Source organism: Trachemys scripta, chromosome 21, assembly GCF_013100865.1.
Source record: "Trachemys scripta elegans isolate TJP31775 chromosome 21, CAS_Tse_1.0, whole genome shotgun sequence".
NCBI lineage: Eukaryota > Metazoa > Chordata > Testudines > Emydidae > Trachemys > Trachemys scripta.
The window spans coordinates 1,068,963-1,092,287 of NC_048318.1; the positions used below are offsets into that span (position 1 = coordinate 1,068,963).

Sequence of the window (23,325 nt, forward strand, 5' to 3'; positions counted from 1 at the left end):
TTACGGGAAAGCACTCCATTATTTTCTAATTGGTACATTTATTCATGGCACTTTGTCCCACAGAGGGATGCAAAACGACAAGGAAGCAGCACTACCTGAAAAGGGCAAAAAGCTCGGCAAAGGTACCAGAAGTTTAGCTGCTCCCCAAGACCCTTGTAAAAGGCAAGGATCCCCCAACTCCAGCTCCAACACACTATTCCGTACTTTTAGGGCAAGTAGGTCACTGTCACGAGACACTGAGTGTCCTCTGTATGCACAGTAACAGTGTGACCACCACACTGAGCAGAAGTCTTCACTGAGCTGCTAACAGTGACACTCGGGTCTGTGTAGTAACGCTTAGTTTAGAACCCAGCAACTTGTATGAGCGGTTTGGATTATTCCTTCCCATTTGCATTACTTTGCTTTCGCCAACAACTCATTTCCTCTGTCTTCTGGCTGCCTATGCATCTAACTTGGGCCTTTACCCAGCAAGGCACATGCATAACTTTCAGCCCTTCTGGAGTTACACTGACCTCAGTGGAATTACTCATGTGCATAAAGTCACACGCATGCATAAGTGCTTTGCTAGAGTAGGGCCTTGGTCAGGCCCTGCCTTCTCTATTCTTGACTAATCTAAATAATTTTGTGTCACCTGCAGATTTTGCCATCTCATTTGTTGTGTTTCGTTTTCAGACCATGATACAAATATTAAACCAAACTGATGTGAGACCAGCACCTTAGGGCACCCATCTTTAACTCTGTATTATGTTGGAAATTGTCCATTTAGTCCTGCTCTTTTTCTTTCTCAGATCCAGTTTCTAATCCATGGTTGTACTTTAGCTCTCATCCCATGATTAGTTACCTAATTTTAGTAGCTTCTTGGAGGGGCCATTGAAAGCAGACATAAATGACATTAAATGGTTCTCCTTTAGCCATTATTTTGTTGACATGCTCAATAATTCAACTAGATTAAAGCATAATTTTCCTTTACAAAGCCATGGTGCTTTATCATTATCATATCCTGTACACCTAGATGTTTTATAATTCTATTATGAATCATCATTTCAGCCCATTTTCTTGAGTCTGAAATAAGTTGCGCTACTTTGTAATCCTCAGGACTTCCCCAAGTGTCTTTTCTGTACTACACTTTCCATTCTCCTATACTCCAGTATAATAGGGGATGTTAATACCTGATTGCACATGGAATTTTCAGAAGCTCCTAAGTGAGTTAGGAGCACATGTCCCATTGACTTTCAATGGGATTTGTGCTTCTACCACATTAGATACTTTTGAAAATTCAACCTTGCCTATTTTGTTGGCAGCTGAGAACCTTCAGCCTGGAATTCCCATTGACCTCTTCACTGTGCCATCTGGTCCTGAGGACTTGCTGCTCTTAAATTTATCATTTTCATCCAGCACCTATTCTTGTGACACCTCAGTCTCGGACAGTGCCTCATCTTCATCACCACAAAAGGGCAAGGCAGGTGAAGACTGATGCAAAGAAATCAGTTAGCATCTCACCAATGTCACTATCTGCTTGGTTGCTTCTTTTACCTCCAGACAGTCCAGAAACCCCACATTTCCTCCCTGGGTGCTCTGCTTCTGATGTACATACAGAATAGCTTGTCTTTATTTGTCTCTTTGCTATTTAGATTCTGTCTTTATCCTGCTTACTTTCTTCTTACATTTTACCCACCATAATTCAGATTCCTTTCTATCAACTTAACTTGGGCTGGGTTTTCAGGAGATGAGGGTTTCAAGACTGGATGCCTTCTGTAAGATATGCTTTAGCCTAACACAAGCTATTGGGCTCAATAGCGGGAAAACTGGAGGGAATTCTCTGCCCTGTGTTATACAGGACATCAGACAGATTATTATCTAAGGATCCCTTCTGATGTTAAAATCACTGATGTTTGCAGTGTTAAAACCTATGAGATTTATAGATTCATTTAAATTACAAGGGATGGAGCATGAAGGTGACACCTTAAACATGGATCCAACAGTTAACCCATGTCAATGTCACTTTAACATGAACATGTCATGATGTGTATACACCCCATGCTGGTTCAGCAGCCAAAGGGTTAACAAATCACCTGCCTGCCTGCTCAGTTAACGCTGAGTGACAGCCCAACTGTGAGCAGAAGGGCTGCAAAGCAGGAGGGTGGGGTGGCTGCCAGGGATGCAGAGAGGTTACCATACATCCAGGTTTTCCAGCACATCGCCTCTTTTTTGAGACTCCGCCCTTTGTCCAGGCAGATTTTTCAAATAACAGGCAATGTCTGGGATTTTTGCAGAGCAGATGTTGCAGCTCAGAAAAAGCCCCGATTGGTCCACTTCCTGATTGGTCCCTTCAGAACCCGGCTCCCAGCCCTGGAGAGGGGGGTCCCACAAGGACGCATTGACTGATGGGCTGTCACTGTGTCCTGGGCTTGTGCCAGCTGCCCTGCCACTGTAACAGAGAGAGACACTGCCCCCACCTCCAGTAAGTGTCCCGCCTCAGGTACCCCCCAGCTCCTCCTCCCCCTCTTCCGTAGCCCTCCCCTCCCAGGCAGTGTTCTCTTTTTGGGAACCTGAAATATGATAACCCTCCCTCCAGTAGACTGGGGAGCAGCTGCCAGACACCAGCCTGCCAAAGAGGGAGAAGCAGGCCAAGAGGGTGGAGAAGCCTACAGAAGAGGGGAGGTAGGAAGTTGCTCAGGGAGCAGCCAGGGACTGAGAAGGACTGGCTCTGGCTGTTCCAAACAAGGTGAGCTGGCCTGGGTTCCCCCATCTCCTCCAGCTAGGGGCCTTTGGAGAAGGACTTTAACCCAGGAGACCAAGGGCTGAGTAGCACCCCGCTAGGACCCTGGAACTTTTGACTCCACACCATCCTGAAGGAGGCAGAGACTATCGAACACCCAGCCAGGAGAGCTCAGCTCAACAAGGACGACATATGCCGAACGGTGCATGGGGACATAAGGGGGATGGAGCCAGGTTGGTGTAGCTTCTAGTCTTGCCACAAGGGGGTGCTAACAGACAAAGGCCCCCATATTACAAAACAACAATTACAGCAAGAGCAGCAGCACTTAGACTGTAAGTGTTTGGAGTAGGGACCGTCTTTCTTATGTGTTCGTACAGCTCCTAGCACAATCGGGCCTTGGTCGAGGATGGGGGTTGCTGGGCATTACTGCAATAATAATTGTACAGCGGGGCAAACTCATTTTATTCATGTGGAACCCACTCAGACATCCTGGGTTCGAACATTTGTTTTGACCTCAAGTGCAAATTGCTTTGCATTCTGCTTAGGAAAGGCTGAACAAAGGAACAGAGAGGAGATCAAGAGAAAATCATATATCCAGTCACTGTACTGTCTGCACACTTGTGCCAGCCTAGCTCCTGGGCATGTTGTCCCGCCCAACCAGAGAACATACCCTTTGAAAACCCACATTTCTAAGTTGGCCACACCCCTGGAAAAACAGCAAAACTGGGGTTGAATTACAGGAGTGAAAGGTTAGAGAATTTAGACTTGATTAGTGGATCCAAAAGTGGCCTCTGATGTTTGCAAACCCTGAGATTTCAAGGGGGCTCAAATCACTTCCCAGCACTTAACCAGGGTGCAGACAACGGGCAGCCAAGCCCCAGTGGGACAGAGATGAGGAGCTGGGAGTCGTATTTTCACCTGGTTTTCAGTTAGAGGCTCAAAGCTGGAGCCAATGATGGGCTTGCAGGTTACTAGCACACATGAAAATGCTCAGTTGCATACTCCTTTCTTACCTGAAGATTGGACGATGAGCAAAACAACAGCTATAATTACAGGTAATGGGGAAAAGAGATTCAACCCCCAAAAAGATGATCCAGAGATAATCTATGTTCATTGATTACAAAGTTAAAGTTGTTCTTCTTTAGCGTTTATTAATGCTTGTGAGGCTAAGTTACTACAGTGATAAGCGCCACAGGAAAACCCAGGAGGAAAGTCTGTATTTGGTGCATTGTTCGGGTGGCAGTAGAAAAGGCAGAAGCAGCACACAGAATGGAAAGGATGAAAAGAAACAGTGAACAGCTGCCTCATTCCACAAGCATTGTCACTGCTGTGTACTGAATGAGGCGTGGGGCCTGTGGAAAAAATATGATGTGACCTGGTAACTGAATCACAGAATCATAGAATATCAGGGTTGGAAGGGACCTCAAGAGGTCATCTAGTTCGACCCCCTGCTCAAAGCAGGACCAATCCCCAACTAACTCATCCCAGCCAGGGCTTTGTCAAGCCGGGCCTTAAAAACCTCCAAGGAAGGAGATTCCACCACCTCCCTAGGTAACCCATTCCAGTGCTTCTTGTAATGCATATGCACAAGGGGACAGAGTTAAGGTTGCAAAGGTCACCTTAATTCTGCCATTTCTTCATTTTTGAGAGCTTGACTTTCCATTCTTTGAATGTAGTTCTTTTGTATGCAATATTGTTACAGTTGTCTACGTGTTTCTATTCTAAAGAATCCTGTTGCACTTGCTTATAACATTAATCAAAATTTCAGCTTTCAGGCTGTAGTTTTCTGAAGCTTCCAAAATTTTCTCTCCAAATGCAATTTTTCTTGAAAGTTTGAGCAAAAATAGCTCTCCTGTTTTTGTGTCTCAAGAGAGGAACATTATTAATAAATAATTCACCAAAAAAAACCCAATTTGCACACAGCTACTACGTTGTCAACTGTTTGGGGTAGAAATCTGAAATTGGACAATGAAATAAATAAATGGAGATATCCTATCTCCTAGAACTGGAAAGGACCTTGAAAGGTCATTGAGTCCAGCCCCCTGCTTTCACTAGCAGGACCAAGTACTGATTTTGCTCCAGATCCCTAAGTGGCCCCCCTCAAGGATTGAACTCAAAACCCTGGGTTGACCAGGCCAATACTCAAACCATTGAGCTCTCCCTTCCCCCTTAGTCCCACAGCTCCCAATGAAGATCTGTTTTGGTTTGGCTGAGTTATAAAGATTTAACACACACACATACACACACCCCATATTCTGCACACAGGTGACATTTTTAATGACAATGTTGGATATTAGCAACAATCTCCCAACATTCAGTAGGCACCGGACATGCAGAGGAACCCTGTGTGGAATTTTTGATCTCGGAAGCTGAATGTGGAACCCAGCAGCGCGCCTCACCACATCCTACTGCTAGTTTTACCTCGCTGAACTCGGCTGTTCTTTTGTACATAAATTTCTGCACGGGTGGTGGGAGAAACTCCATTTTCCTGCTTGGTTTCCATTACTTTAATTCCAAAATTAAGGTTGCAAAGAGGGTCCCACTATAAGCCAATTTGCACCCTCACTCTATCTCACAGGAAAAAGATTTGCACCTCCAACGTTTGTGATTACTCTTAGCAAAGAGGAGATTTTTTTCCCTTAAATTTTAAGTAATCTAATCAAATGTTTTGGAAGGTAAAACTCATTAAATATAGTAATTTATTTGAAATAATTATCTATTTTCTCAAACTTCAGGATGGGAAGGTTTATATCATTAAAACGTGTGTGTGTGTGTGTGTGTGTGTGTGTGTGTGTGTGTGTGTGTGTGTGAGAGAGAGAGAGAGAGAGAGAGAGAGAGACTGTAGAGAATCACTTATGCAAAGGGAACTTTAAGACACATGCTAAAATTAAATAAAAAGGAATCTATTCAAAACTCCTTGTGTGTCTCTCTCTGGGTCACAGAAACTGGTGCTGAATGTTTCCAGGGCCAGAACGTCCCTACTACAGGGGAGTCTTTCAACTTCCATGTTCGCAGCATTAACCTTTCCCTCCCCACATTCACCTTGTACATGAATTAACTCCCACAAAACTACTTCACCGCAGGGCAATGCATACGCTGCAGAGCCACCATCCTCCCTTTGCTCCAGGCTGCCACTCGTTTCCCCGGAAAAAAGCAAATCCCCGCTGAACCGATCCCCAGGACACTTTGCAAATCCTCAAAGACAGTTATGGAACTTGGAGGCCCATTGGGCCCAGCCTGTTGCAGTATTTCTCAGGTCAATATGGGCCCACCCCAGCTTTAAAGCACTGCATGGACTAGAGCAGCTGGGAGTGGTGGAATCAGGATCTCAGGTGGATGAGAAGGCCTAGCTAATTCAAAGGGCAGACCCAGCACCATTCAGTCCACTGATTTTTTGACACACGAGTGCTGAAGCCTTTTCATTGCAACCAGATGCAATATGGAAAACCTGCATTCAGGGCTAACCTAGGCCCTCATGAGCCAGGCTGACAAGTGGAGGGGAACATGTTCAGTCATTTGGGAAGGGCACAGCAGACTTCTGCACCCCCCCAGTCATCACTATACTTAAAGTTCCAGTTGCAGCTACAGTTGCTGCTTGGAACAGCTGCCAATAGGCAGCATTTAATATATGAAATATCTTAGGCTGCCTGACGCAACTGGAACCAAGACAGTACGTGTCAAATGTGAACGGAGTTCAGAACTGACCAACAGGTGGAACAGCGCTCTAGGTATGAAAAATAGCTGCAAGCAAGTTCCTTTGCAACTGATTTATGAGAAAATATAAAGCATCATCCTAATCTCTGAACATTACACATCACGGGACTGTTGCAAGAAAAGAAGCAGAGAAAACTAGCCACTCAATTAGAAAACTAGAGTCCCTTGGCTTCCAGACTAGTTACAGCTACAGTAAGCAATTTGCTAGTCTATTCTACTCTAGGTTCAACTATGCACCCATCACTCTGAGCAATCTTCAGAGTTAGGAAATTAAACAAGAAGAAAGTCTGTCGCTTGGGGTTTCCTCCCCCTGGAAAAGATATGCATGTTTGTTTGTTTGCTGTCTCGGGAGGGAAAGTGACTATCCTTGTGTTGTGATTTGGAAAGGCTGACCAAGGACTGCTCTTTGCCTTGCACAGGACTGGCCAGGTCTGCAATCATTGCTAGTTTCTGAGGCGGGAATTATAACCCAAATGTACAAAGTTTTATTCAATTCAAAACTGCAATTTTTTGGCAAATAAACTTTGCATCTGAAAAGTCTTGCTCAGCTCTAATGAACACAAGGCTCACTTGTCACGAGGATGCAAGGCAGAGTGTTGTCCACCCCTACCATAGGACTGGGCCCTCTGTGCTGCTTCTCACACCCCACTGGCAGCTCAGGGGCGAACTGACTTTCCAAAGCACAGCACAGATGCACAAATCATCAGGAGGGGCTGTGGGGAGTAGGGTTGCCAACTTTCTAATTGTCAAAAACCAAACACTTTTGCCCCACACCCTACCCTGCCTCTTCCCAGAGCCCCCACCCCTTCTCCAAGGCCCCGCCCTGCTCACTACAGCCTCCCTCCCTCCATCACTCGCTCTTCCCCATCTTCGATCACTCACTCATTTTGACCAAGCTGGGGCAGGGGGTTGGGGTGCGAGCAGGGGTGAGGACTCTGGCTGGGGATGTAGGCTCTGGGGTGGGGCTGGAGATGAGGCGTTTGGGGTGCAGGAGGGGGCTCTGGGCTTAGGCAGGAGTTTTGGGTGCAGGAGGGGATGCAAGCTCTGAGTTGTGGCCAAAAATGAGGGGTTCAGGGTGCAGGAGGGGGTTCTGGGCTGGGGCAGGGTGTTGGGGGTGTCGGCTCTGGGAGGTAGTTTGGGTGCAGGAGGGGGCTCAGGCCTGGAGCAGGGGGTTGGAGTGTGGGAGGTGGAGCGGGCTCTAGGCAGTGCTCACCTCAAGCAGCTCCCAGCAGTGGCTGGCATGTCCCTGCGGCTGTTAGGAGCAGGGGCCGCCAGGTAGCTCCGCGTGCTGTCCCCTTCCACAGGTGCCACCTCTGCAGCTCCCACTGGCCATGGTTCCTGGCCAATGGGAGATGTGGGGCTGGCACTTGGGGTGGGGGCAGTGTGCGTAGCCCCCATGGCCACCCCCGCGCCTAGGGTCTGCGCAGAGCTGGGCAGGGAGCCTGGCTTAGCCCCGCTGCGCTGACTGGATTTTTAACGGCTGAAGTCCCTTTTCGACCAGGCGTTCCGGTTGAAAACCAGACGCCTGGCAACCCTAGTGGGGAGCAGGCTATGGCCTTCGGCATATTAGATGACTGAGCAGAAGGGAGGTTCTCATTAATTCACTGGAATGTGACACCAGGATCAAGGGTGAGACAGAGTCAGCAGCCTGGACAGTGTGGAGTGCTGCCCCTCGAAGGGGTATTTAGGGCAGGGGAAGGACCTTTGTTCCTCAAAGGTCACCGCTCCCCACAGCACAAGGGAGATTTTTGCAGCATCCAGGAGCCTGCAGAGAACAGCAGGCACAGAGAGTTGGCTGCCTTACTCCCAGCCTTCACACACACGGATACTGCCAGCCAGCTGTCCGCCTGCACACACACAGGCTATTCCTTGCCATCACATTGACGCTAGCATCACCTCCACTGCTCATATTTATTAATTGTCCAAACCTAATGGAGGAATGCATTGGCAAAAAAGGGTAATGGCCATCAGGCCAGCAATAAAACAGAATTAATGGTCCATAGGAAGAAATCATGTCCACTTAACACCAGCTTTGAAACGGTAACAGAATAATGTAATACCAGCAGGGCTTTTCTCTGTATGCAGATTGCTTACACCATGTTAATCACTCACAAAGCAGGCCACGTTCTCCCTCAGCTCACATGACCCTCCAGGGACCAGAAACATTTAGTGAAAGGATCATTACCAACATGCCCAACTGCAGCAGCGCCCACGAGCTCCAGCCCAGAGGAACACAGGAGCGAGCACCTGGACCAGGCTGCAATGTCTGAGGAAAGCAACTCCAGCCCTTTACAGCAGGGCAAGCAAGCAGCCAGACCATGACTCAGACCCACAAGCAGGTAGTGAGCAGCTGTTGTGGCAGACAGCAGGGCAGGAACGGTCTGTCTGTATGCAGTGAACCCCCAGGTTGGTAGAGGCTGATTTTCAGCTGCTCTTTCCGGCAGCACCTGAGCTGTAGATGTGCTGGAGGCAGTTAAGGTTGCCAACTTTCTACTCGCACAAAACCGAACACCCTTGCCCCACCCCCACCCCGCCCCTCACCCATGGCCCTGCCCCAGCCCCACCCCTTCTCCAAGGCCCCGCACGCAAGGGCTCCGGCTGGGGGTGCAGGCTCTGGGGTGGGGCCAGGGATGAGGGGTTTGGGGTATAAGAGGGAGCTGGACAGTGGAGCTGAGGGGTTTGGAGTACGGAAGGGGGCTCCGGGCTGAGGCAGGAGTTTGGAATGTGGGAGGGGGTCAGGGGTGCAGGCTCCGGGTGGCGCTTACCTCAAGCAGCTCCCAGAAGCAGCGGCATGTCTCCCCTCCGGCTCCTATGCAGAGGCACGGACAGGCAGCTCTGCGTGCTGCCCTGTCCGCAGGCACCACCCCTGCAGCTCCCATTGGCCACGGCTCCTGGCCAATGGGAGCTGCAGAGCCAGCGCTTGGGTTGGGGGCAGCGTGTGGAAGTCCCCCGGCTGCCCCTATGTGTAAGAGCCAGAGGGAGGCCATGCCGCTGCTTCGGGGAGCTGCACAGAGCCGCGTGGAGCCATGGCAGGCAGGGAGCCTGCCTTAGCTCCCCTGCGCTGCCGGCCGGACTTTTAACGGCCCGGTCAGCAGTACTGACTGGAGCCGCCAGGTTCCCTTTTCGACCGGGCATTCCGGTCGAAAACCTGACACCTGCCAACCTTCCTGGCAGTACTGCCTTGAGGCACCTTGCAAGGGCTCAGACCAGGTTTCCAAACAGGAAGCCTGGCACTGCAAAATGCTAGCCATTGAGCACAGTGGAAGTGGAAAGTGCCCACGATCTCACTGGACTCAGCCCTCACTTTAATAGTAAATCATTATTTTAAGTTGGAAGAAAGACTGTTTAAGGGGGAAACATTAGACCCCGGAGAGGGCTAATTCCTTTGCCTATCTGTGAGGAAAGCAATATTAAAATGCAATTCTACTGAGAATGCACAAACACATGCAGAGCTGCTGTTTAATTGCAAGTGGGGCTTTTATGGAAAATGTGGTTTCTGCAAAATCGACATTTTCCATAGAAAAAAACTGCTCGTTTATGTTTCCTGTTTTCCTCAGCCAGAGGGAGACACCATGATGCATCATAGGAGATGCAGTCTGGCCAAGGAGCCGGTCCCACATCGGACATTGGGGGCATGAGGCACTCAAACTACAACTCCTATGAGGCATCACAGCAGCTCAGACAAACGCAGCTTATTGTCCACCTGACCTGAAGTGAAACGTTTCAGTTCAGGAATGCTGAAATGTTTCGTTCCAGCTAAAAGGATCTAATCAAAATGTTCTGCTGTTTTCAAATCCCAAGTTTTGGGGAAAATGTCATCCCTCCAAAAAATACGCTATTTCAGCTTTTGTCCTCATTTGGAACCAAAACAAAATGTCAAAATATGGGAAATTCCCCCATGCAATCAGATCTATTCACATCCTTTGCGTATTTGAGCAGAGATCACATAAAGATATGACACCCCCCCAAAAAATTATTGCTTCTGGGTGAGAAACAGAATTCCCACTTAAATGTGTTAACCCAAAACCAGATGGTACAGATAAGCAGGTCACCAGGTACTATGTATTTTATTAAAAGTAAACAACTGTTAACAGCACATGTTTGGCCTTAAGAAGTGTAACATATTAAGTTATCGTCATTGCCTCCTTAAGCGACTGATCCACAGAAAAGAATGGAGACTACTACTGCTGTTGGATTATCTAACTGAAATCCTCCTTTAGCTCAAGTGGAAGAAACCTGGCTTTTTGGTGCAGAAAGTCCTAGGTTCAAGCCCCACTCATGACCCATGGTGAGGGCAGGTCTCAAGCAGTAAGAATGAGTGTGTCATATATACATTCCATCATGGGTAATAATTCATCAGGAAAAGGACAATGAACCAAAAGAACTCTGAAGCAGATTGGATGGACATGTGGTACTAACCAACCAAGAATTTTACAACTCATCGGTTCCTAGTGTTTTACTTCTAGCTATCTCTTTAAAGAAAGTTTAATTTAAAAAATAAAAAGATTATTCACACCAATAACCATAAAACAAACTCAAATTTTCTAAATTTCAGGAAATTCAGTTAAAGGAGAAGTGAGATGTTCACATGAAATTATGTAAATCAGAAAACATCTAAACGTCCAGCTTGGTAATAACCTATTATGTGTACACTTAAATATGTCCAAATACACCACATAAGGGTTCCCATTATCAGTCAGCATTTGCCCGGGAACCTATAATACTTTCATAACAAAATATTTGAATATTAGTCCCGCCTCACCAACCAAGACTGGAATTCTGGCCTTTGAGTTTTAATTGCTTCAATTAATGGCATAATTAATGCCTCAAGTAGTGCAAGCAATGAACCCCTTCCCCCCAGTAATTTGCACCCTTCTCTCGGACCTCGGAGAGAAAGATCTTTTCATCTATACACTGTCCCTGAAGGTTCACACCTCAGCGACTGTGGCCTTGGCATCATGGACTCAGAGCCTACAAAGCAGTACTTAGTGCAGACCAACATACACCCCACTCCAGATCCAGACATTCAGTGTGAGGGCATAGAAGGGACGTCCTGAAGATGTAGGGTAGGTGAGTGAGGTGCTGAAGGGACAATCTATCTCAGAGAATTCCACTTACCGGTGAATAAACTGCCTGACTCCTTAAAGAACTGTCTCTGCAGATCTCCTCTTTTGGGCTTTAATTGGCTGTAATAACTCTCCTGCGTGGAGGCTGAGGAATGTCTTTCTAGAAGCTGCTCTCCTAAAAGGAGCTTTAGACTTGGCTCTTATACTGAGAGGTGCAGCAAGACTAGGGTGACAAGATGTCCCGATTTTATAGGGACAGTCCCAATATTTGGGCTTTTTCTTATATAGGCCTTTATTACCCCCCACCCCCGTCCCAATTTTTCACACTTGCTGTTGGTCACCCTAAGCAATACTGGAGTGGAGCTCTATGGGGCAGCTTTACAGATTTCAGTTCCCCCGTTATGTTCCACCCTGTTATGTTCATGGAAATTATGAAGTGCGCAGAACTCCCCTTTTAATGACAAACTCCGCACCAAACGAAGGTCAGGAAAGTACAGAGAGACACACACAAGAGAGAGGCATGTATTTACAGGTGCAGGCTGCTAAAACATGGCATTTCCCTGCACTGGGCTCAGCACGGGATCCACCCCACTTGGGAGCTCCTGTTGTTTCAAAGGCACTTTCCCATACACAGGCACTGCACTGTCAGGCCCTATGGGCTACATTTACAGCTCCATTGATATTGAGGAAGTTTTGCCTGATTACACCAGCTGAGAATGTGGCCTTCTCGGCTTAATTTAGTTCTGATGATTTTTCTTCCCACTACAGGTCTGTTACGTGTCCTTTTTATGCAGGACAACCTATTGGGCCTGCCCTTTTGATTTCTATAGCCCAGTCCTCTCCTGTAATATCACAGTCCTACGGTTGTAACAAACATTCCCAAAGTACAGATCCAGAGAGGTCAGTTTCCAGAGGCCCCCATGAAACTGTTCAGTTACATTTTAACACTCAGTCCCCTAACCACTTGTGCCTGCATCTGCTCAGACAGACACTTCCCCAGACCCTGCCCTTCCTCCACCAGCTGTAGATAAAACACGGCCAGGAGATATTGGTGTCTGACACAAACAAAGGGTTAAACTTACTCTGTGACTCAGACTCATTAGGGTGACCAAACATCCCGATATTATTGGAACCATCCCAATATTAGGGGCTTTGTCTTATAGATAACTATTACCCCCTCCCGCTCCCAATCCTGATTCTTCACACTTGCTGCCCTGGTCCCCCTAAGACTCAGACTGTAAGGGCAGAAGGGACCATCATGACCATTTAATCTGATCTCCTGCACATCACAGGCCACAGAACCTCACTCACCCACTCCTGTAATAGACCCCGACCTCTGGCTAAGTTACTGACATCCTCAAATCATAAACTAAAGACTTCAAGTTACAGAGAATCCGCCATTTACTCTAGCTCAAACCAGAAAGTGAGCCATGCCCCCTGCTGCAGAGGAAAGCAAGAAACTCCCAGGGTCTCTCCCAATCTGACTCGGGGAAAAATTCCTTCTTGACCCCATATATGGTAATCAGTTAGACCCTGAGCATGTGGACAAGACTCACCAGCCACACTCCTGGAAAAGAATTCACCAGCCATTGGAGATATTTGCCACTAGCAGTCACAGACTGGCTACATGCCACTGTAGTCAGTCTCATCATACCATCCCCTCCATAAACTTATCAAGCTCAGTCTTGAAGCCAGTTAGATTTTTTGCCTCTACTGCTCCCCTTGGAAGGCTGTTTCAGAACTTCACTCCTCTGATGGTTAGAAACCTTCATCTAATTTCAAGCCTAAATTTGTTGACGGCCAGTTTATATCCATTTGGTTTTGTGCCAGCATTGGCCCTTAACTTAAATAACTCCTCTCCCTCCCTGGTATTTATCCCTGCAATGTATTTATAGCGAGCAATCGCAGCTCCCCTCAGCCTTTGTTTTGTTAGGCTAAACAAGACAAGTTCCTTAAGTTGCCTCCCATAGGGCAGGTTCTCCTTTCCTCTGATCATTCAAGTAGCCCTTCTCTGTGCCTGTTCCAGTCTCAATTCATCTTTCTTAAACATGGGAAACCAGAACTGTACACATTATGCCAGATGGGGTCTCACCAGTGCTTGGTATAATGGTACTTTCCTGTCTCTACTGGAAATACTTCGCCTGATGCATGGTAGGACTGCATTAGTTTTTTTTCATGGCCATATCACACCAGTAGCTCATAATTATCTGTGATCGACCAATACACCCAGGTCTTTCTCGTCCTCTGTCACTTCCAACTGATATGTCCCCAACTTACAGAAAAATGTGCGTTGTTAGTCTCTCAGTGCAGGACCTTGCACTTTGTGCTATTAAATTTCATCCCATTTCTATTACTCCAGCTTTCAAGGTCATACAAATATTGTATAATATTCCGTTCCTCATCTGGATTGGCAATACCCCCCAACTTTGTGTCATCCGCAAATTTTATTTGCACGCTCCCACTTTTTTGTGCCAAAGTCATTAATGAAAATGTTAAATAAGACTGGTCCCAAGACCAATTCCTGACCTCCCCAACCAGGGAATTAGTATGACAATCTGCCATTTGGATAAGACACTATAATCAACTAGGGACATTTCTGCCTCCCCTCTCCGACTTGAATCATCCAGGCCACATAACCCATTATTGGAGTTAATTTCCACAAGATCAATGCACAAATATGAAGCATCTGTTATATAAAATGCTAGTACAAACTCCATCCATGACCATGGCAGCCCACCACGCTCCTGCCTTGATAGTTGGAGCATTTAAAGAAATGTGATATATTAAGAAGTCATGGTAGTGGCAGAGCAAACAAATTATTTGTGAGTATCTCATCTCAGATGACATCGTTTCTCACCCATCACAGATGCACCCCCCAAGCTACGATCCCCATCTCCTGTCACTACATGACAGCTCGCCTCAGATTACAAACTTTATCTACAAAATGCTATTAGAACAGGTGAACTCCGGAGGATCCCAAATCGGCTGCAGGCTCAATCGGTTCAAAGCATTTCCTCCCACTACTGCCTGGGATAGAATGAATTTTAATTGGAATACACTCTGGAAGACGGAGAACCATTCTGTTCAAACGTACGCAAAGCTGTTATTAAATGCTAATTTTATGCAAGCAGGTTAGCTCTAGCTTTGGGGAGGGACTAGCATGGTTCCAATAATTTTCTCCTTTTATACTTTGTAACAATGAACTCTAATATCTCGACTAACATCGCATGAACAAAGGATGGATCCTCCTCCCTATCTGCTTATTTACAATTGCCATCACATAGCTGCGTGCTGTAACAACTATAAAAAGCTCTTCACTAGAGTTGGGAAATAGCTCCTCACTTTTAATGGCAACACTCCCAAGACTGTAATGCGGAAAGGCTTCTGTTACGGGCACCTCTCCACCAACTGGGTTCCACGCCAGACTCACAACAAAGTTCTACTCAAAGAGAGTGAATAGATTCCTTTACTTCCCACCACCACTGGCCTCCTCCTAGCTTTAGGTTGCCATGAACACATCCTGGCCTGTTCTCAAGTCCCTCCATTGGCTCCCCATCAGTTTCTAATGCCAGTTTAATACTTTTATCCTAATCCTCAAAGCAATTAATGAATCAAGACAAAACTATATTAAAGACTGAATTTTAATCTAAGAACCTCTCGCTCCCCTGGGACACTGCAGCTCACAGCCCAAGATGAAGCACATAAAACCAGGGAATAAAAGCATGCATGGTCCAGGGTATCCGGTTATGGAACAAATTTGCAAGAGGAGATTGGGTGACTCCAGAGTCTGACTATCTCTAGGAGAGGTTGCAAAGCATTCCTTTTTGAAAAGACCTTTCCAACATAAGAACGACACTCACAACAACAACACCCTTTTCCATACAAAAAAATCCCAGTTGACCCCCCCCCCAAAAAATACCTGGAACAAAATCAAGCAAAACAATAAAAAAAAAAAACCACAAAAAAGGCTGCAAATATTCCTTCCACCTCAGATGCTCCTCTTTGATAGCACCCGCCATGTCTATGAACATCAGACTGGATTTTCACAGGTCCTGAAGGGAAGGAGGGGCCCAAATCCCTAGCTCAGTGACAATAGCAGACTCATAAATTTCAGACATGGTCTAGCCACTAGAGGGGGACAAAGAGCCAGACTGTGTTAATATGCTTTACACAAAAGAATGACAAAATCTGAAGGGATAAAAGGGTGCAGACAGCTCCTTCACAGGTCAGCCATGTGAGCCAAGTTTCCCTTCTTTCCAGCTGAAAGCATTTCCCCAAATACAAAGCTGTGTATGTGTGTGTATGTGTGTGTGTGCATGTGTCCTGCAAAGCTAGCACACCAACCAGCCCTGCCTCCTCATTACATACCTAACACACTCCTGCTGCTTCAGGGTCACCCCTGTTTTCCTTCTCTCTAGCACTTCGCCTTGCAAGGTCACCTGGCTCAGGCCAGCAGAACGGGGGAGGGGCACCAGTGGGGACTAGCGCTCCCCAATGGAAATATTGTGGGGGCTGATCTATGTTTACACCCCCAAATATTTCCTCTGTACCCAGGGAGGGTGTGAGATGGGGCAGCCCTCCCCCATTCCTCCTTCAGCGCAGCCCTCTTGGCACTGGGGAGAGGGGGCACCTGGAGTCAGAGGTGGAGCCAGGCAGGGCAGGGACAGGGTGGAGATGCATCATTTCAGAGATGGGGGCAGAACTGTTTCACCTCCGGGGCAGGAGCCGCTGCCAGTTGTGTAAAAGCAGCATGCGAGGTGGGGACCAGGGTGCCAGGCAGGCAGCTGCCCAGACTGCACCATTTCCTCGGCATGCCCCATTGCCCTCCCGATTGCCACCAGTGCCAGAGCTCTGGGTGCTGCCCAAATCCCCTGTGCACCCCAGCTCCTTGGCGCACATCCTTAGCTCCAAACCTGAGCTGCCTCCATTCGAGACTGAGCTCCTACCGCCGCTGCACTGGCTAATGCAAACCTAGCTGTGTTCAGCAGAGCACCCTGTCAGTAACCGGCCACAGCGGGAAACGGACTCTGCGCTGTTGGTGGTGATGTGTGAAGGAGACAGAAGAAATCAGAGAAAGGAAACGTAACAACCTGACACATTGAGAAAATGACATTTTCTTGCCCCAGAAACTGTTGAACACCAGGCATTTGGCTGGCGAGATGAGGAGACCGTCTAAGGCAACTATTCCTGGGAGCATCTATTCAGACAGTTCTTCGCTGCAGGCCTGTGGGATTTTCCTACTTCTCCTCTGCTGACAGAAACTAAAATCAAACTCAGTAGCCGAATCACCCAGAGACTCAGGATGCCAAGTTTCAGAGAAAGGAGATAAGCAGAATGCAGCAGAGAGCAGAAGCTTGACTCAACCAGCCACTATCCAGCCAGATTTGTCACTGTCATTCGTATTTGGCAATATCCTGCATGTGAGCTTGTCCTTAATATTAGCCTACACGTTTACTCTGGGTCTCGGCAGAACGGCCGAAGGCCAAGGACTGAGTTACCTTCTTTTCCGGTCCTTCAGCAACATTTATAGGAGAAGGGGGGTGGATGTCTGCACCACTCCTGCTCAGGAGATACCTTTGCTGTGGGTAAAACAGACGACTTCTGTCTGCCCCATTACGCAGACGCACAATGCGGGCTGATGAAGATGGAGCCCAGTAAGGGACTGTAAGGTCGCTCCTCACAATGCACCACCTAAGAGTGGGGAAGGGGTATTAGTAGCTGGATCACTAGTCTTAGTGGATCTAGGGGGAGCTTTCCAGTTGTCCTGAACCAGGGAGCCTTCCCAAAGCAATCAGGTCCAGGAAAATCACCATTGACTAAATCCTGATGTTTGAAGGGGAAGTTATACAAGCCAAACAAAACAAGCCCATTTTATTTGCTCTCCACTGCCGTGGCTATAGATAGTGAGGGCTTCTTCCCTCCATAGATTGTCCACTTGAGCCAAATCTGATCTATGTTCCCAATCGTTTGCACCTACACATTTCTCCCCTATTATGTTTTCCATGCATAGTGCACAATGCTCTTCTCTTCATATATTGATCCAGAATCATTGCCCACCATCTTGTTCAGCAGAACCACTGGACACAGCACTAGCTGAAGCACAAGGGCACTGCTGCATACAGCCCAAGAAACCAAAGGATAATTACTGCAGTACCTGCTTCTAGCAGGAAGGCTGCTGAACATCTTCCATTGGGAATCCGTATTTTCAGATATTTATCAGTTTCTGATAAGTTATCCCCAGTTGGAGAACACTTCAATCTCCCTGGTCACTCGATTACAGACCTAAAAGTCGCAATGTTACAACAAAAAAACTTCAAAACCAGACTCCAAGGAGAGACTGTTGAATTGGAATTAATTTGCAAACTGGACAACATTAAATTAGGCTTGAATAAAGACTGGGAGTGAATGGGTCATTACACAAAGTAAAACTATTTCCCCATGTTTATTTTCCCCCCTACGGTTCGTCACACCTTCTTGTCAACGGCTGGAAATGGGCCATTTTGATTACCACTACAAAACGGGTTTTTTTCCTCTCCTGCTGGTAATAGCTCACGTTAACTCATCACTCTCGTTATAGTGTGTATGGTAACACCCACTGTTTCATGTTCTCTGTGTATATATATATCTTCCTACTGTATTTTCCACTGCATGCATCCGATGAAGTGGGTTTTAGCCCATGAAAGCTTATGCTCAAATAAATTTGTTCTCTAAGGTTCCACAAGTACTCCTGTCCTTCCCTTTGGGTCCGATAGTCTCCAAGCCTAGTCTGCAGCCAAATGTGTATTTTGTTGAGAGACTCGAGCAAAATTCCTTCATAGAAAAAATACCCCCCAAAAAGGGTTGGTCTTTAACAGACAGCTCCCACAAGACTCCATCTGGAATGACTAAGGTTTGGAAGTTGGAATTGACTGGAGACAGCCCTCGCTAAGCAGCAGTCCGTACGCTTCAGTGGAAGGATGTTGTTTATGGCATTAGAATGGTAGCTGCATTTGGAAACAAAGTGCTGGGTCCATTGTTTGGGTTTGCTGTGGGCAGCAAAGGCAGGAGGTAGATGGGGTGCATTTAAATGTTCTGTAGCTATATATTTAGAGATCCTCTGCAGCTACAGGATGGCTAGTTAAGAGCTCTGTAGCATAGGGATTCAATCCCCCATGCTCACTCGCAAGCTGTGTAGGATGGACTCTCACAAAAGCTCTGGGCCTCCCTTCGTAAGTTCATGGTTCTGCAGAGCTGATGAGCCTGCGAACCCCAGAGAGTAAAGCTCCTTGTTCACTTTCTCCCTCTTTTCTCTTCAAAAGAAACTGTGGAATTGCAGTAAATGAACCTGTGACTGCAGCAGCCAGGCTTGTGAATGCAAGTAAGTGTGAATGCAGCATATGGATACACAGTCAAACCGTCAGAAAATGTCCCTTATTATGGCATTCTTGCCTATTTACATAGTTTGTTTTTCCAATAGCTCAGTATAACTGTAAGGAAAGCAAAGCTTATGTTAAAAACTCCTAGAACAAGATGTTCACACTTGTGTGCCTAAAGTTAGGCACAAAATGGGGGAGGGGATATCTTTTATTGGACCAGCTCTGTTGGTGAGAGAGACAACTTTTAAGCTACACAGAGCTCTTCTTCAGGGCTGGTCGGACCAGCAGAGCTCTGTGTGGCTTGAAAGCGTGTCTCCTGTGACGTCGTGCAGTCTATATGGTTTTATAAAAACATGATAATAAGTGAATATAACGTAACTGGGATATGCTTCATGCAGAAGGTCTCTTGTAAGGTATCATTACAAAGCTTATAATCTACCGAGTGTGATCATCCGATTTGTATAAATGTACCACTCTTGTATCTAAAACTAGAAATATAAAATATAACTCTGAGGGCCTATTGTAATTATGTAAAATGTGGGCCATTAATGATGGTTTGGAATCTTGATGACTCCCATTAACAAGGACTATTATCCGCAGATGGCTGTGTTTACCTTTGAGTCTTCCTGTATGTGTGTGTGCTGGCAAGTGGGCAATGAAGTCTTGCAGTGACATGTGATCATGTCACCTGAACTGGAATCCATCTTTAACCTGGTGCTTTTCCAGTGAGGGGGGTGGAAACCCAGAGGGACAAAGGGTTCCTGCCTTATGCAAAAGATATATAAAGGGGTGGAACAGAACAAAGGGGAGAGAGGAGCCATCATGAAGAATCCCCTAGCTATCACCTGAGCTGGAACAAGAGCTGTACCAGGGGAAAGAATTGTGCCCAGGCCTGGAAGGTGTCCAGTCAGAGAAAAAGCTTACTGAAGCATCTCTGAGGGTGAGATTACCTGTATTCAATTTGATTAGACACAGATTTGCGCATTTTATTTTATTTTGCTTGGTGACTTACTTTGTTCTGTCTGTTACTACTTGGAACCACTTAAATCCTACTTTCTGTATTTAATAAAATCACTTTTTATTCATTAACTCAGAGTATGTATTAATACCTGGGGGAGCAAACAACTGTGCATATCTCTCTATCAGTGCTATAGAGGGCGAACAATTTATGAGTTTGCCCTGCATAAAGCTTATGCAGGGTAAAACGGATTTGTCTGGGTTTAAACCCCATTGGGAGTTTGGCATCTGAGTGCTAAAGACAAGCACACTTCTGTGAGCTGTTTTCCGGTAAACTTGCAGCTTTGGGGTAAGTCATTCAGATCCTGGGACTGTGTTGGAGCAGACGGGAGTGTCTGGCTCAGCAAGACAGGGTGCTGGAGTCCTGAGCTGGCAGGGAAAACGGAAGCAGGGGTAGTCTTGGTACATTGGGTGGCAGCTCCCAAGGGGGTTTCTGTGATCCAACCCGTCACATCTCCCTCCCCAACAGAAGTTGTTCCAATAAAAGATATTCCCTCACCCACCTTGTCGCTCTAATATCCTGGGACTGACACACCTATAACAACACTGCGTAAAGTTAGACACCTAACTCCACATTTAACCACCTAGTGAAGGGGATCTGGACACACCTCTGAAAAATAATGACTTACCCGTCTCAGAGTGTTTCTCCAAGAAACGCCGCTCTGGCCAGGCATTCCCAGAGTGACATGTTTAATGTTGCTGGCTTTGCTAGGCCTTTGTTCCAGAGATATTTATCTCATATTGTCCCCATATAATCTATTCCCTAAAGCTTGTCATGAAAGGTCAAACATTTCTTTCACTAGGCACTGAATTTGCTTGTGCCTGAGCTTACCCAGGTCACTGCCAGACGTTCCTTCAAGTTTTTTTTATTATGTTATCAAAAGTAAACACATCATAAAACTCCTCAAAGGAGGCTGACTCATGAGCTACCTATACAAGCACAAATGGTCATCAGGGTTCCTTTAAACATAGGGCCTGGATAGCTGCTGCACCCACTGACTCTCAGCCGCAGGACTTTTCAGTGCCATCTGAATGCCCAAGTGGATCAGCAAGATATTCTCTGTCCTGCTATCGCCTCTGGAAAATGGCATTGGGAGGATTTCTGTTAAATTTAGTGAGCTAGAAGCCAGGTTGCGGAAAAGGGATACAAAAAGTACAGGACATAGACAGCAAGACCAAATTAATCGAAAACCGCGACTGATTGACAGGGGATATTTCAAAGCCAGAATAGAATGCATAGAAAAAAATCAAGGAGTCAAAGCAGAAAACGAGCTAGGTGGCTCTGCAGAGAAAGCCAGCCACACTGACTTGCATTTATAGAAAATCTTGTGTCAAGGCTTCTGAAAGATCCTATCCTTGGAAAAAGCATCCCCCCTTGTTGTGAGGAAAGCCCTTCAAAGTCCCCAGAGAAGGAGCACCATGTTCTGAAACCTATTGCCTTGTCTACACTGGAAAAAGGAGTCTTGTATTATAGCCAGTACCACCAGAAAGAGTGCAGCTGATGGTCTACACGGGTGGGGGCGGGGGGGGGGAGATCGAGCTAAGATACACAACTTCAGCTACGCTATTCATGTAGCTGAAGTCCAAGTATCTTAGTTCAACTTAGCTGGCTGTCCTCACGGCGGCAAGTCGACCGCCGCGGCTCCCCCATTGACTCCGCTTACTCCTCCTGCCGAGGTGGAGTACGGGCATGGATTCGGGGATCGATTTATCGCGTCTGTCTAGATGCAATAAATCGATCCCCGATAGATCGATTACTACCCGCCGATCTGGTGGGTAGGGTAGGCATGGCCTAACTGTGTAAGCACAAATCCAGACAGGGCTCAGACACCTTTACTTGCTCTGAGTGAGTTTATGACGTGGCACTGGGAATACCTAAGCCCTTCCCTAATGAGCAGCTCCGCATTGGTTCTGCGGCATTATCACCTGCTGCTGCTGTAATCAAGTACTAAATCCTCTGGTGTAAACACATACCAGCTAATCAGAGGAATCAATACTGAATATAGTTCACTGCACATTTGTACAAGAAATACGATTTAAAGGAGTCCAGCTGCCATTTTCCCCAGATCTCAGCCCAGCCACCGAGGCAAAGAGAAGTGACTTTGCTCATCTGAAAAAGAATTTTGTGGAGAAAGGAACAGAAGCCTCCCACTTTCCATGCAGCAAAACTCAGTTACCTGTGATGAGAAGGCACATATATTCTGGAATCAGACATTCACATACAGATGACATGACGCTATGCCAGACATTTATCAAAGCAGGCTGCAGGACACAGAAAAAATTAACAAATACTGAAATCCAGGCCCTGCACTTGCTATGATCTTGCCCCATCCCCTTTGTCAACATTTTTTTTTCCTGGCCCTAACTGGGGAAAATCTTCTTCTCAGTATTTGGCAACTCCAGGTTCTTTCACATAGTGTGCCCCGTTATATAGTACAGGGGTGGATCTGCATACATGCTCTCTTTTGCATCAATCAGAAGTTATTAAACTGCTACAGCCAGGAGTCAGTGGAAAAATAAGGCAACGGTACTCTTCCAAGCCCTGCCCACAAGATAAGCTCCGCCCAGAGCTGCCACTCAAAGTAGATTGTGCAGCTTTGGTAACAGGACTTTGCCCCGCCTTTCTGACACACTTAGACAATGTGTGAACTAGTTAACAATGCGGATATTTAGAGTATCGTCACTGGCATGGCGTGAGCCTGGCTCACCAACTCCTCTGAGCGATGGTTCAGCTTCTGCTAATTGTACAGGCAGACATCACTGTGTCAGTCACAGGTGTTTTCAGGGTCTCTCAGCAACCAGAGCAGCTAGAGACTGTAATCAAATAAAAGCTTCGATTCTGGAGAGCATGGCAGGAAAGAGGGGCCAGTACTGTCCAATCCAGGCCCTGGCTCTAGAAAGAAGAATGAGTTAGTTTACAGGAGCTCCTCTTTTATGGCAGCTCAGGTATTTTCCCTCCCTTGCTCTCCACTGAGCTACAGACACGGCCACAAGAATTATGAGCAGATAGTTGAGGAAAGGGAACGAGCAGGGAAGATCTCATTTGGTAGGGCAAGGGTGGAGGAAGGAGAAGATGCCAGGAGCAGGTAATGGAGTCAGGAATTCTGACGGTTGGAGCTTGGGGTGCCAGCTCCGAGCACAGCTGGCAAGGGCAGCTAGGCAAGATAATGCATGGTGATTTCTCCTATTTTATCCCAAGGTAAATCACTTCAAATCTGAGCAAAATGTTGTCCCCTAACCACCGAGCACACCTGCCAAATGTAAAACGGAATTTACCTTTATAGAGGAATTTGCGGGGGGGGGGGGGGGGCAAGACTGGGATCATGATGGAAAACAAGTTGCAACTTCCATTACTTGCATCTGAAGAAGTGAGGTTCTTACCCACGAAAGCTTATGCTCCCAATACTTCTGTTAGTCTCAAAGGTGCCACAGGACCCTCTGTTGCTTTTTACAG

General features: G+C 46.7%; 1 protein-coding gene across 6 annotated transcripts in view; it reads right to left on the minus strand.

Moving 5' to 3' along the window:
• The window catches only part of PKNOX2 (PBX/knotted 1 homeobox 2), a 645,653-nt gene that overhangs the window by 564,195 nt on the left and 58,133 nt on the right, over positions 1 to 23,325 (minus strand). Inside the window, exon 1 of one of the 6 annotated variants that reach the window (XM_034754695.1) lies at positions 16,998 to 17,124. The exons of the other annotated variants lie outside the window; for them this stretch is intronic. The gene's annotated coding sequence lies outside the window, so the exon portion shown is untranslated. Of the gene's footprint in view, positions 1 to 16,997; positions 17,125 to 23,325 lie in introns of those variants that run through there. 6 annotated transcript variants of the gene reach the window in all.